This window comes from Athene noctua, chromosome 11 (genome assembly GCF_965140245.1).
Source record: "Athene noctua chromosome 11, bAthNoc1.hap1.1, whole genome shotgun sequence".
Lineage (NCBI taxonomy): Eukaryota > Metazoa > Chordata > Aves > Strigiformes > Strigidae > Athene > Athene noctua.
This window is the reverse complement of record NC_134047.1, coordinates 17,666,465-17,681,756: the sequence shown is the minus strand read 5'-3', so window position 1 is coordinate 17,681,756 and position 15,292 is coordinate 17,666,465. Positions and strand designations below refer to the sequence as shown.

Sequence of the window (15,292 nt, the reverse complement as noted above, 5' to 3'; positions counted from 1 at the left end):
GGTTTGTCAGGAGCAGACAGTTGGCAACATGAGATTGATCAGGAGCAAAAGCCCCAAAAAACACCGTCAAATTCCTGAAACAAGAATATAGGGAAAAACTGAAATGTACTTAAATTGTAGATAACTATAACAGGTAGTTGCAACATTCCCAGAGAGAAATGAAATTAGCATTGATGATTCAATGTGATAGGGAAAGAGAATATTGTGGTCTATGTCGTGATCACTTGCTTTTGGTTTTATTGCGACTCTAGCGCTTCAGTCATGCTTGTGTCTGTGCAGAACGCTTTCCTTCAGATTGCATTGCCAAAGGTCATAGATTCACTTGGTAAATGGGTTGAAAAACACCCTACTAATGTGCCATCACTGTTCCTCACCCCATGCTACTGTCTGTGCCTTGCACCTGATGGTGCCTTTTAGCCTGAAACACTTCCAAAACACTGCGCCTGATAAAGAGGCCATTAAGTCCACGGCAATTACCCCACTGGTAAATAGGTAAATAAGACATCTGGCTTACAGGAGGATAAATGGAGGCTCAGCTAAGTGCTTTCCCACACTTGCATAGGAAAGCACATTAGGGGTAACACGCCAGGTGTCCCGTTTCCATGCATCCCACACGAAGTAGCAATATTAAATCTCAGTTCCTTTTCATTTTAGTGACTGTGATGAATTCTTGTGTTTTGTTCCTTATGGTATATTTTTGAGGTTTGGGCTGTGCCACAGCAAAATTGACTTAGCTGATTCTGAGTGTCCTGCATATGTAGAAAATATGTCCTAGCCACAATCCAGTACAGTTGTTGGCAGATGGAGAATATCTTCGGATCCAGTTTGCTAATTTGTTGAACTCTGGCTTTGGACTTGCCTCTTTCTCCCTAGCAGTCTCCTAGGATGGGGACTCAGGTACCTGACCTCAGAGGTAATTTGCAGTGTGGTTTGCTTCTGATCCAGTGACTGTACTCAAGAATGAGGTGAATTTGCTCCATGAGGGGATCAGTGATGTACAGTAAATCTGCAGAGAACAGATATCTGTAGCTGGCTGCCAGAGTTTATAGATAGTTTGCAGCATCTGTCAGTTAAAGCAAAAATAAGATCTTTAATGTAATGATAAAAGCTCCTCGGGGATGAGGCAGAAACTCAGCTAAGCAAAACAAAAAAAAAGATATCATGTTAAAATAAATATATAATTATCGACATTTATTACAGAAGCACATTAAAAGTCCTAGACTGCAGAGAAGGGAAGCGACCTTGGTCCTCCCCGCAGCCTGCTGAGCTGCTGCTGCCCGCCCCACTCTGAGCAGTGTCTGCCTCTTCTCCACACCAACTGGAAAATGCCTCTTCATATCACAGAAGAACACCACATTTGAAAGGGTTTGGGTTTGTTTTGGTTTTTTTTGTAGCAAGTTTCTTACAAACTCGACGGGAGTTGTGTAACCTCACAGTTTTATTTGGAGGGACCTTGTCAGGATCTGTTTGAAGCCGAAGCTCTTCCTGCCATTTGATGCTTGAGCATCCATTTAAAATAAAAACACGGGGTTTGATTCATCCCTTCTTACACCAGTGTCATGCTGCTGCAAGATGACTTAAACAGTGTTATGGCACTGCTGTCTTACGTAACCACATAATGAATCATGCCCTTTTGTATTTTAGGATGGCTTTTATCGTATCTTATTTTCCTTTCTATGAACGACCACATCTTTCAGATGATCACCATATATGCTACACTTGAGTTTTTCAGGTTTCATACCCTATGAATTCCTTGTGTTCTTTTATTGTCTTGAATAAAAGAGTGAATAATATTTTAAGGATCTGTTTATCAGACATGTAGTTCTAGAGCTATTGCGAGCTCATTAAAGTGATTGTGATGTGACAGAGCAGGCTCACAGTGATACCGAGCAGCAGCTGAGTGAAGTTCATTAAATGGAAGGCATGTATGCAGGTGAAGAGAATTGGGTGTACTGCTTGAATTCTACATAAGCTGAAACATAACCCAAAATACAGCAAATTTTAAAAAACAGCCCGAGAACATCTAACTGTGTGTTTTCCGTAAACCATCATGTCAGAGGCTTTTAAAATCACTTAATGATTGCCAATGAAATGCGAATTTCTCCTACACAACATTTCAACCCATGTAATTGTGTGCTTGTTCAGCCTGGATACATTGTTAGAAAGGGTAAAAGTAAGTATGTGCTATTTGATGCATCTGGCTGGCCTCAGGAGCCATGCAACTCGGCTTGTACAGAGTGTTTGTGTTCCATCTGTCTTGGTCTGGGTTCCTGTGATTTGCCAAAGTATCTGATTTAATAGAGTCGTATGTGAGTAAGCTTACAGCTTCTCCCAGGTTGGATAGAGCCACTGTCTTAGAGCAATCCTTTGACTTGACCATGTGTGTTAGGTCTGTCCCTCCCTCCTGCAGCCTTTCAACTCATTGGTTGGAAATTCAGGTTATTCAGGATTTTGTAGGACGGGTATTAGGAACTATGCTACATGGCAGGGTTGTTTATGCTTTCTTTGTTAGCTATTCTAGCATTTCTGATATTTTTTAGTTAATAGAGCTGCTGTATGTGGCTTAATTTTGCCGTTTCTTGTCTGATGCACTCAGTACAGAGTTAGCATGGGTTTAAGGAGCACTTTGATATAATAACCTGTGCAGAATTTTATATATAATTTACCCTAAGAGAGCATTCGGCTAACATTGTCCTCTGTATGTAAAATAGATTGTCATATACAAGCTTGGTACCTGCACAGAAAGTAAATATTGTATGAAGCGTGCACGTTGATTATAGCCAAGAGAACTGAAATGTGATTAAATTCCCAGAGTGATTCAAAAATTGGTTTTGGTAAGTTGGAGAGAAGAGAAGTTTGTGCATATTTTAATACTGAGCAGTGCAGTGGAGACCTGCTGTAGCTAATGGGAATGGCTGGGGCATTTCTAATGAATTACTGGCAAAGCGCATTTTTCCACCTCAGGGAAATAGCACAAACCAAGAGATAGGGGAAATAATAAAAAACTTCATCTAGTCAAATTTGCATGTCAGTATAAATAATTTTTTACCATAAATGCTCAAGTGCAGACTATACCTTAACATAGTTCATTCTCTTCAGTGATAGGGCCTTGGCTACAGCTGCAGCACATTTTTCTTTTCATCGCAACACCTTGCTCTGTGCTGGATAAACATTCAACATCCTCACAGTGAGGAGGGCTGCTCTGGCCCTCCCGTGACCCTGTGTCGTGCTGACAGCCCTGACTGCTCCCACTGCCCCACAGCAAACGTGGGAGAGGGGGCAGGCGGGGGGTGGGATCAGCACTGGGACAGGAGCATGCTCTAAGGAGGTTCCCAGGCACTCTAGGACCAGCCTGAACCGATAAATGTTTTCTGACACCTTCAACCATAGACACTGCTCTTAATTATGTCAGCAGATGTGAACAACTGTACTTTGGTTCAGTCTTACAGCAGCGTTGCAGCACAGAGATGGGTGCTGGCCAGTGCCTGAGATGGGAGAAGTGTGGTGGGTCTCTGCACAGCATCACAGGCTCCTGATAACGCTGCACAGGCAGGCACTCCCTGGATCAGGCTGCGCTCACAACCTCAACCTATTACCAGGGGATATGACCATGAATTTTTGGGGTTAGCGGTGAGCTGGACTGTGCCTGGCAGTGTAGCTGCAGAGCCCACTGCTCACAGACCCGTCTCCCACTTGCTGAAGGGACCAGCAGCCTGTGGCTGAGCTTGCTGTGCCTGTCTGGCCCCGCTCTGTGATGTGGGACACTCCTGGGGGTCGGGTCCTTGGGGAAGCAGAGTGATTTCCTGCAGCAGGTCTTCCTTAATGAGATACACACTGGTCTTTCTTAATGATGTGTGCTGTTGCTGAGGGGTGGGGTGGAGAGATGGGTGCTGTTTTGTTCAGGTGCTTGGGTCAGTGTGATTCCAGATTTCAGGAGAGAGACTGCCTGCTGTCTCCAGCAGAGAGGCAAGGAAAGCATCACCCTCCTGTGGGAGAATTACTAGGAGATTGAGCAAGCTGAAAGTCTTGGAGCTATTATGCTGCTTTTCTCTACAAGTCATCCCCCAGGCATCCGCAGAGGTGCCACTGTGCATCCATCCCTCACTGCAGGCGGTGGGAGCTGAGGATACTCAGCACCTTCTAAGATGAGGCTTCATAAGAGGAGCCCAAGCATGACAGTAATGCTTCAGGACTGTGCACTGCACAGATCCTGACAGACCTGCAGTTAGGCGTCTGTGCAATGGTTTCCTAACAGAGTGGCTCTTAAAAATCAGCAGTGAAATTGTTGTTTGTGCAAGAAGAGTTTCAGTGTCCTATGAGATAAATAATATACATGTGAGGTAGATAAAAGACTAAAAGTGCACCTGCTCTCTTTATTAGTCATTTGCTAATCGATGCCAAAGTCCTTTGGTGAAAAGACAGAAAGTCTTTATAAGCTCAGACTTCAGACGTTGCTCAAAGCAGAAGTTCGGGACTCAGCAAGCTCAGAAATGTGTCTGAAAAGTCAGTGTAGCTCGTAAGGCCAAGTTTTTCAGTCCATTGCACTGCTCACTGGGGTCACAGTGACAGAAAAACAGCATGATGCCAAAAATAAAACCTTGGCAGAATTTGGAGCTGGACCCAAGTTTGATAGTTTGGCACCTGGATCACACACCGCTTGCTTCCAGCATCACATTTCAGCCCCGCGCCAGTAAACAAGGAATTCTGAGTTCCAGGACTTCCAGGCTACTCACAACTCTTCACCGTCACGTTGCAAAGCATGTTTGGCAAGTGAGAGTTGTAAGCAGATAAGGACTTGAGCAGACGGCATGAGTTGCAAAGTGCGAGAATAAGAGCATTGCCAGGTTCTCGGCGTGTTCAGTTGGGATTGTACATTCAGACCGCCAAACAACGGATTATGTTGCTATGATTCAGCAGAGCCAATGAAAAATGTGCTGCTTTTGTCTCCTAAATTTGGTGTGGGTGCTACATATTGTGACCAGTGGTGTAGGTGCCTGTGGGGTGATGTGTGTGCCTGCTCCCTGTAATGCTGGGCTCTTTTGCAGTTTGATGGGAAAATACCTATATTAGTATTTATGGGGATGTTTGAGTTGTTGCTTTTTTTTCCTGATATGTATGAAATATCTTCAAGATCAGAAGCAAGATAACTTTCCAAACTCACCCTGTTTTTTTCAAATGTGGCTTAATTAAAAGAAAATACCATTATGAAACCTCAGCTTCTTTCCTACGCTCGCCTTTCCTTCTAGAAAGCTGTCTGCCTTCCCTACTTCTGCCCAGAAGGGCTTTCCCCTCCCTCTCGTGCTGCAGGTTCAGCTAATGAGCAGCTCTTGTCACAGTGACTCAGCAGCGCTTCTGCCTCGTTACACTCGCTCTGTAACCTGCCGACGAGATGGCTCACCCCGACACGCTCGCAGCCTGCTGCTGGCTGTAAATGCCCATGTGAAGATGAGCATCTAAACAAGGAGGCTGGAGCAATCAAAGACAGTCTCCAAGGATTCCCCAAACCAACAGGAGTGGGTTGGTACTGGAAAACAAACTCAGAACTTGAGCAGAAACTAACCCAGGGTGACACTGAAACACAAGGATTCATCGCGTTTATTAAATCTGCAGAAAGTGTTTTCCACGCAGCGCGTTGTTCAGCTGGGGAACTCACTGCAATGGGATGCCGAGGATGCCATCATTTTTGTGTGTTCAAATATAATTTAGGTAAATTCTTGAAGGAAAAATGCTGTAAAATACAATGATGTAATCTTTGCCTTAGAAATGTCCTGAAATCATAGCTCACCAGAGGCTGGGGAAGTGTGTTGGGAAAATATTGGGTTAAAATCTCCTTTTTCTAATACTCTTGCAAAGGCATCTGCACTTAGCCAATGACAAGCCAACAGCTTGAGAAAGATGTGACCTCACTGGTCTGTCCCGTTGCTGTGTCCCATTGATGTTTTCTTGATGGGTTATTTTTCAGGTGGCTGTTGCTTCTCAGATGAGAAATACATTAAAGTATTAGTCAACCCTAGTTAAGGATATGCAGGAAAAAAAGTGGTTGTGGTGAAAGTATGGGACTGGGGTGAGAATGGACTGTGGGAAAAGCTGAACAAGGAGATGGAAGTGTGCCTCTTCCTGCATGTGCCTGTTCCTACACCTGTTCTTGTGTGTGCCTGGTGCTGCAGGGCAGGACCCAGAGCTTTGGCTGTCACAGCAGTGCTAGGACAAACAAAATTTGGCAGCACCTGTGCTAGAAGGGGGTAAAGGGCATTTCAGTTTCCCATAATGACTATCCATCAGTCCAGGCTGGCATCATCGCAGATTTGTCATGTGGGGGTATTCAGAGTGACTTTATTAAATACATTTTTGTGTCTTTTTATCTTCCTGTAGCCTTGCAGTTGCGACAGTGCTAAGAGGAAGCAAATTCAGTTCTGTTCCTACTTGGCAGCCTCAAAAGAAATGTTTACTGCTTTCTGGACGTTTACATCCTTGCAAACCCACTGAAAGCATCCTTTTCCTGGCAGAACTTTTATTGCGAGTGATGAGGTGCAAAAACTGAGAATCCAGTTTTACTGTAAAAGTTCACATTGCATTTGCAGTGTAGACAGTCAAAAGGAATCTTTCTGAAAAGTCTACTAAGCAAAACCAATGGGGCATCAGTGAGCAAGAAGGAGTTGTTATCCCCAAGATTTATGGTTGCTTTTGGGAACTGGAGCACAGCTGAAGGGAGTTTCCAAAGGGAACTCTGTTACTTCAGTCACAGAGAGCCTGAATGCCATCCTTTTGGCATGACTTCTCAGTACTGAAACCAGAGACACCTCTCTGAGTCCTAGAAAGCAGGGTAAACATGGTGTGTGGTACAGAGGCTAGGTAGAGACAGAGGAAACAGTAACGTTGTCATATTTAGATGATGCCCTTGAAGCCTTGGTTTCAGCAACTAACTTTTACATAGATAAGCTAATTCTTGGAGGTAGACCTGCTGAATTTCTGGATGGAAAATCTAAAAAAGGTCTGCAAAAGAAAACAAGTCTGTTGAATAAAAATTGTATCAAGAAATTTGCATTTCCGTACTAAACTGCTTTCATTAATCAATCTGGGATTAACAAAAGAATCCAAAATTTAGTATGGATTAGGGAGTCTTTGGTTATAATGCCAATATAATAGCTTTTACTAGCAGAGTGGATGGTTTAAATAATTGAACAGATAAGACCTCTCATATTTTACATTCTGTGGATGCTATAGGTGCTATCATATTGTTTTTCATTTTTGCAATTTTACCCAAACAGCACTGAATATTGAGCGGTACGGTTCTTCTAAAATTAAATCCACTGGGGAGCCAAGCAAAACAAGCATGATAATTGGTGAAGTACAGCCCTGTTTATTTAAAGCCTCAGGAGGTATCTAAAAATCATAGAGAGCTAGCACAAGAGGCTGGCTGCTTTATAAAGCGGTCTTCCCCTTTCCTTACTCTGCTAATTGAATGCACATTGATGAGGGAGTCAATTTAGACCCTCCAGCCTCACCCCCAGAGCATTTTTCAGATGTAAAAAAGTCCTGTTATGAGATAGCAGTGTTCTTCTTGAACACAGGTGTTGGTGGAACCTTGCATTTGAGCTGGCTGGGAATGGCCAAACCTCAAAGGACTTGTGAGGGTATATTTTCTCAAGCGACAACTGCAGAACTGTTTTAGCAAAATGGGTCTAGCAAACTGAAGAGAGTGGGCTGTTCCTCACCCTGCCACTACTTGCGGTCTCCAACTAAACTGGAAGAACTACCATATTTTTGAAATGAGTACGTCTCATGGAGCTGGTACACAAATTGCAAACAGAGTTTCAGAAATATGAAGGTTTCGGTTCAGGTTTTAGGCAAAACTTCACGTCAATTCTCATTCCATTCTCATTATTTCACACCAGTGTGCTCAGATCTAGAGGAGCATCTGCTGCCAGCTGAGCCATATTGACACTGACAGAAGGTAAAATAAGCTCAGAGTAAATAAGTGAATGATCTGAAACAGAACAAAAAGCCGAAGAAATTCTAATAAGTGGAATAGACACAGATCGAAGTGCAGATCTCTTCCCTTTACCTGATGAACTAAGAGTTTACTGGGCTTGATATTGCAAACCCTTTCTCATGTAAGTAATCCTTACTCAAGCAAGCAGTTTCATTGACTGCCTGCCAGAGGAAGAATTAATTTATCTGAGTAAGATTTTCAGGATCTGGACAAGACAGCCATTGATTTGCAATATGAAATTTTGGTGTGATTAAAAAATGAACAGAGCATTTAGGAGGCCAGTGAAGCTTAATGACTAAAATAAGTCCCTGCTTGCCTAGAGACAGGGCTCAAGGTCTGGAATGATCATCAGGAATAAGGAGAGCAGTAGGCCTCAGTCCTGGATGCCCAGAGGGATTATTCAGAGTGATGGGCAAGACTTGAGCACTTGACTTGGAGCCTTCTCTGGAAGTGAATGCTCATCTGAACCATGCAGTATTTGGACTAATGCTTTCCTACAAAATAGTTCAGAATTAAAGAATCGGGTGTTGCATTGTTCACAAATAATTCCTCTCTTCAAATGCCTTGTACTTTTGGATATTTGCTTTTTAAGATTTAAAATATTCTGGCAGACCCATATGAAAATCTCTAGTTTTCCAGGTGCAGGGGAACGTTAGCAGCAGGCTCTTTGTGTAGTGCTATCACGACACCAGGAGCATTGTGATAAGGTTCACCAGTTAGTACATTGTACTTTCTTCTGACACCTTTCTGTGAAAGGCGGTGCATGCCTGGTGTCACAGATGAGCAGGGATGACTGGGTTTGTGTTACCACCGTTGGGCGTCATGAAACAGGAGCCAACTCCACTCACCTATTTTTGAAAATCTTGACTTTAATTTATGCTTTAGCTGCCTCTGTGTGAAACAAAGATTTATTATGTATTTTAGACAGAGAAACTGGGAGCTTGCTCCATGGGCAGGAGAGTTCAGCATGGACTTCCTTAGGCTTTTTCTTGGGGAAATTATTGCAGCTGTGATAGAAAAGACCTGAAAGAGTTTTATGCAAATTGTTGATTTCTACCACATTAGTTAATTGTTTCCCAGATTTGCATTTCTAATCAGTGAGATGCTAAAAAACACCTGTACTCTCAAAGTGTTGCCCTAACAGTTTATATTTCCTTTAATTATGCTTGTAGGAACAATACCAAAATGGCAAGCTTTTATTATTAATAACTTGTACCTCTTACAACTAAACTATAAACAATATTTTTGCTTCGCAAAATTACGTCCAGCAGCAGTGGCAGGGAGAGAGTATTCCCAGCTCATCAGCCAATAGCCATTGCACTGATGATATATCTTCCTGAACAGCATTGATTTGATAGCACTAAGAGCATGTGTTTATGCACCATCTCTATCACAGAGCCCAGGCACTGCTGTATGTAGAGGCCATACATTAACTTCCCCATGGTGAATCCCTGAAGATCTTGAAATTTTAAGCTGAGGAAGAGGCAGTCTTGATCTTCAAGTGGCTTGGGAATATCTGTACTAAGGAAACCAACCTCCTTTTGTGCTGATAACTGGGAAGATGAGTACAGTCACCCTGGCTTAGCTGTGAATCATCTGATGAAGCTTCATTTGCTACCCAACGGCAAACTCTCTGCACTTGCAGCCCTTCGTTTTATTATCACAGAAATGACAGTAAAAGAAGACAAGTGATTTTTTGGGTTTTTTTCCCTGTCATTTAATACCAGGCTTTCTGTTGTTGAGCTGTTTTGTTTCCCCCTGGCTCTGACAGTCTTCTCAGCAGCAGTTGCTTCTCTTATGAAACAACTGGCGTTAATGTGGGCAATTGTGATAGTTATGGCCTTTACTTTTTGATATATCAATTATCCAATCTGTACATTTTTATTGAGTCAAGCAATGTTGGTAAAATTAAGTTGTCATTAGACTGATCTCTCTGGAGACTGTTTGCTACAAACAGTAAAGCCAAATCCAAACATCTCTACTCTTTCCCAAAACAAATGTTGAGCAACCTAGAATTGAAAGTTTCCTGTGCCTTGGACTCACTCAGGTTGTGACTTCTGCTTATCCACATCACTGTGTCCCCTGCAGCAAGGTCACACACATTATGAAGAGTTTGGTCCTTTGTCTGCTGTATTGGCATTTTTAACGCTCTGTTGGTAGAGAGTCTTGCGAGGTCATGTAGTTCTTAAACCGGAATCAAAGCACTTCAAGCTGGAGGTAGAAGTTTCCGTTTCTGTAGGACAGCAATAAATACAGGGGATACATAAATAGCCAAAATTACTTTCATAAGTAGAGAGTTTTGTGAGTTTATATTGATTACTTAAAAAATGGGAAAACATATATTCCTTCCATCTTCCTGAAAAGTGGGTTCACCAAGCTACAGAAAATTTAATTTCTCTCTAATCTTCAAGGGTCTGAAAGCCTGATAAAAATTTATTTTCTTGGAAAAAAACCTTCTGAAGTGATATTTTTGCATTACTACCAAGCTGATGGTACAACCATTTAGTTTCTTAACATAAAGATACAGAACATATCTATTACACAAAAAATATGGATATAAATTCATATCTAGATAATTAATAGAGATGGACAACGCCCAAACCTTTAAGGAGGGTTGTGGAACTCTGTGTAGTTATATACTGGAACCTGGAATAAAACTTCAGCTGAGATTTGGAGTGGGGGCCAGGGAAGCTTCCAAAAAAAACCCCAATAGAAATAGAGATGTGCTAGAACTCAGTGCTTTTCTCCTAGTCCCAGTCTCTCCAAATGTAAAACTTTTGGCTCAAGCTCAACCTGGATTTTAGACAGGTTACTTGGTTTTTTCCTTTTCCTTTTTCAAATAGAAATCACCACAAAACTAGCTCTGTGTTTTAACTTCATAGCATTAATTTAATTTCAATTCATGACATTTCACTGACTCATTCAACCTTTCCTCAGCACTTTTCTACTGGTGCAGAGATATTAGTCTCTTGTGCACATTGGTGTGTAAGATTTAGGAGGAGGCAATCATACCCTTAAGGTTTATTACATCATCTTTGAAAGACTGGGTGTGAATAATACTTTGCTATGGCTAGTTAGAAGTGGAGCATTCTGCTTGAAAAGTTACGTGCATGCAGGCCAGCAGTCACCTGATAATCCTTGAAAGCTTCTTCCAGTACATCACATGTGAGAAGCTACCATGCCTCTTCAGTAGATATGAGAAAGCTGGTTTTATGATCAGGCTGTATTTGTTAGTTGGGATATTAAGAGTAAAGAATTGGATTTCTGCTTAGAAATCCCAAGTTTTTAATGATTTACAGTTACAGGGATCATTCACGCCCCCATCCAGAATCCACCAACCTCATTCCAAGGCTATAACCTTGCCTGCCAAGTCCCACCAGTGGTTCGTTTTTATGGTTAGGTAATAAACGATAGGTGTTGCAGTTGAAACAGTGATGGTCAGACACTCAGCAGTCATTATAGCCCTTTGCTAATCCTAGCAGCTCCGGGAAGGCCCTCTGATGAGTGCAGCGTCCTTGGTCACTGCTTCAGAGCATGCTGCTGATGCACGAAGGGTTGCACTGGGCTGCGCAAATAGCAAGCTGGGACCATCAGAGGGAGCACATGGAACGGCACATTTCAAACAGTCCTGGTATCCACCTCTCCAAGCATTTATTTTGCACACCTTGCTTTCTATCCAAACAAGTCACGTCAACATTTATCACTATTCATGTCACTCTGCCACTTACCAAGTGTTTTATCAGTACATGGTATTGTGTGACACTGTATATTACAGCAAGCACAATACAAAGAGCACTGTACCAAGTGGTGGTTCAGCTCAAAAGAGCTCATTTAATTTCTCAATTTGGGTGTTGTATACCTGCTCTCAAGCACGAGTGAACTGCCCCTTGCAAAGTGTTTGGCTGCTCTCACCCAGCCTCCTCCCTGACCCCCAGTTTCAAGTGGCACACTGCACGGGATGCTGCCTCAGCTGGTGCTGAGGAGGCTGCAGCTACATGGTATGGGTGTGAGCCAGGGTGCTCAATTCATGCCTTTTCCTAGAGAGGCATTGCTGCAGAGGAGGGTGAGGTGGGATACAACCAAAACGCATGGCCACACATAGTGGTGAAAGGTTCACACCGAGTCCTGGTGGCCTGACCTTTTCTCACAGATGCTCCTGATGAAGGAAACTTCAGTATCTTTAGCTTCTTCCTCCAAACTGATGAAATAGCTGTATACAGGTCTACATTATGCGTAATGTGCAAACAGAAATTGGGTTACATCAAAATCTCTTATCTCAACAGCTCAGGCATTATTGAAAAATAATGTGGAGAAAGATCTGAGATTAAATTGGGAGCTAAATATTGCAGCTAGACAATCTTCTCTGTGCTGAGCCAAGGCAAGCCCCAAATGTCCATGGGCCAACCCTGTTCTCGTGCACTTAAGTCCACATAGGTCTTGTAGGAGAGAGAGAGAAGCTGGTTAAAAATAGCTGAACTCTTCTTGTTCAGTTTGGTTGTATCCTGGGGAAAGGATAAGAGCAGTAGTAATACTTTAATGTCTCCTGCTTTTTAAGTCTCTTAACATGAATCACTGAGGCTGCAGTATGCAGGAGGATGAATGCTGCTGCTTGGCCAAGCTGTAGCCTGTCAGTGTCAAAGCCATTGTTAACTCCAGCGAGGTCAGGTTTTCCCACTGGTATTTTCATTTGCAGGGCTGTGTTTGTAAGCTTTTGGAAGATGAGGCATGCCATTCTCCACCAGCTCCTTTCTTCTACCCCTTGATCTCCTTGTCTTTCTGTGAGTTTCAGTGAGCATGTCACATGGACTAGGGAAGTAACCCCTCAAAAATCCCATTACTCTTCAAGCTGACCTTTCCGTGGATGATATTACAGTACTTTTGTCCTTAGCTGGCTCCTGGCATCCCACTTAGCAAAAACTTTGACATGCAAACATGTGGACAGCTCAAGGTGTAGTCATCTAAGCCTAGAAAAAAAGAAAATACCTCTTTAGGCCCCAGTAATTGATGCACAGTAGAGCTGTTATCACCGTGGGGTGGAGCAAGAAACCTCTCTCAAGATCTTGGCTATTCTGTAGTGATTTCCCCCCCTGCCTGTGTGCATTACAGTGGATGAAAGAAAATTAAGGATCTGAGTCCAGCCGTCTGCCTGCATCTGTGTAGCTGGTGCAGTCAAGAAGACTGGTTGAGATCGGACATGTAGGGATGAGGGAGTTTGGAGACCCACATCCACTGCTCCAAACTGTCAGTGCAGAGAGGTTGGGTATTAGCTGAAAACCTACAGGTATTTTTGTGCCTTATTAAAATTGCACTTGCTTGGTTTTATTATTAAAGCTTCTCTATTACTTCAACGGACTTTCCTCCAAATTCTGTGTAACAATTCTAGGAAGATTTGACTGGCAGCAGGCACTGGATATTTACATTTCAGAAATCATTGCTTTTATTTTATCAGTAGGGTCGGTGATAGGGCCTCAAGGACATCTGGTGGGATGTAAATTTAGATTCACCTGTTCATGTACTTTTGTCCTCTTAAATAAGGCAATTTGCTTATGAAGTACTTCATAAGAAAAATCTTTGAGACACTATCTGGAGAGTCCAACATTTCAGTTGTAATGAATCCTGTTATGAACAGATGATGTATTACGACTTTTTTACTGCAGCACAACAGTGAACTGTATTTTGTAGGGCCTTGGAGAGTGCCTGTATTTAATAATCAGTGTAGAAGGAAATTGTCGATGATTTAGAAACCACGGTGACTCAATTGCGGTTTTATTTAGGCACAGATAACAGCCAGTTAAAAAAATTTCTCATCTTCTTTTAATCTTTTATTTTATTTATATCTTACTTCTTTTTCACTGAAAGTTAATTTAGCTACTGCAACTTAACAACAGACTGTTGAAAATAAGGTGTTAGACATAATTTTATTTACATTTATTTATTTACAAAAATTATCGGCAAGCAGTGCATCAGAACGATGTTGCCTTGTTTCCTTAAGCGTGCAGGCTGTTTGTGTGCCTGCTTGGTCATCTGATGATATATCTGACTCTATTCCTAATAACATTAAAATCCATTAACCGGTTCTGACAAAATATAGCAGACTGATTGCAGTTTTCAGAGATACTACATTCCTGCAATTTACTTTTCTGCAATTTTCATGAAATAAAGCAGCTGGGTAAGGAAGAGCGAGCTGACCTGCTCATGGCCATAAATAAAGGAATGTTGCAGCATAGCTAAACTCTTACCAAACCCAGGGGAAGCAGGAATGCCCTCAAGTTGAAAACCACCAGCACTTACGCTTTTCTAGACACTAGAGATTCCAACTGCTTAACTCATCCCCTGGGAAACAAGGCTTCATTCAAGTGACTGCTTGTGAAACTGCCAGTTTTTAAGGCCCAGCCATGTAGTTGTTAGGGCTGTTGGTTATCTCCGGTGTATCTGATGCCACTGAGGATATAACGAGGAGCAGTGTCTGTAGTGCAGCCACGGTGTTGCGGTTGCTCATGGGAAGAAGGGTCAGAGTCAGAGAAGTCTCACTGAAATATTGAGTTTGTCCAGAGGACAGGAGCGCAGTAAATCGGTGTTCTTGGCTATGTTACTTACTGTACAACAGTATTTAATAAGCAATCTGCACCCAGCAAGCTGATATATTTGGAAGATGTTCACTCCTTTGGCTGTGTGGCATGCCAGAGCTCTACTTGTCTGTATTGCTGCTTGTAATGGGTAAAGGTGGCAAAAAAATCAGGGTTAGGGCAATGTCTGTAATCAAAGACTGTAAGAACACGTTAGTAATATTGACCATTACTGCAAAGATTAAATGCCATAAGGAAATAAGGAGTCATAAGGAAAGATCTGTTGTAAGACAGGCAAAGATTTTGATGATAAAAGCATTTCTTAGTCACGTTGTGTGCTTTATTTTCCTAGCTGTGGCCCTGGTCCTACAAGCAGAGAGCCCGTAGGACAGCATCTACCTGCAGCATTTCTGTTTCCAGGATTGGGAAGTGGGAAAGCATGTATTTGTGTGTGTGCATGTGTGTATTGAAAATGCTTATCTTTTCCTTTAAACCCAGCAGATCAATCAAAGTACTGTAGTTCTTTGTGAAGAGAAAGACATTCTCATTAATTTTCATACTCCACATGTAGCTTATTTCATTATACTGAAAAATCTTATCTGATAAATCTTTTCATAATGCAATATGTTGCAGAATATAAAACTGGAAGCATTTACCTCATCTATATTTTGTCTTTCAGGGATTTGGACGATACCATTAGTCTGTTGGTAGTAGCAAGTGTTTCTTTGCTAAC

At 42.2% G+C, this 15,292-nt stretch overlaps 1 protein-coding gene across 8 annotated transcripts in view; it reads left to right on the top strand.

The window, feature by feature from the left end:
* FGF13 (fibroblast growth factor 13) overlaps positions 1–15,292 on the top strand; it is a 266,035-nt gene that overhangs the window by 213,361 nt on the left and 37,382 nt on the right. The gene's annotated exons all lie outside the window — the stretch shown is intronic.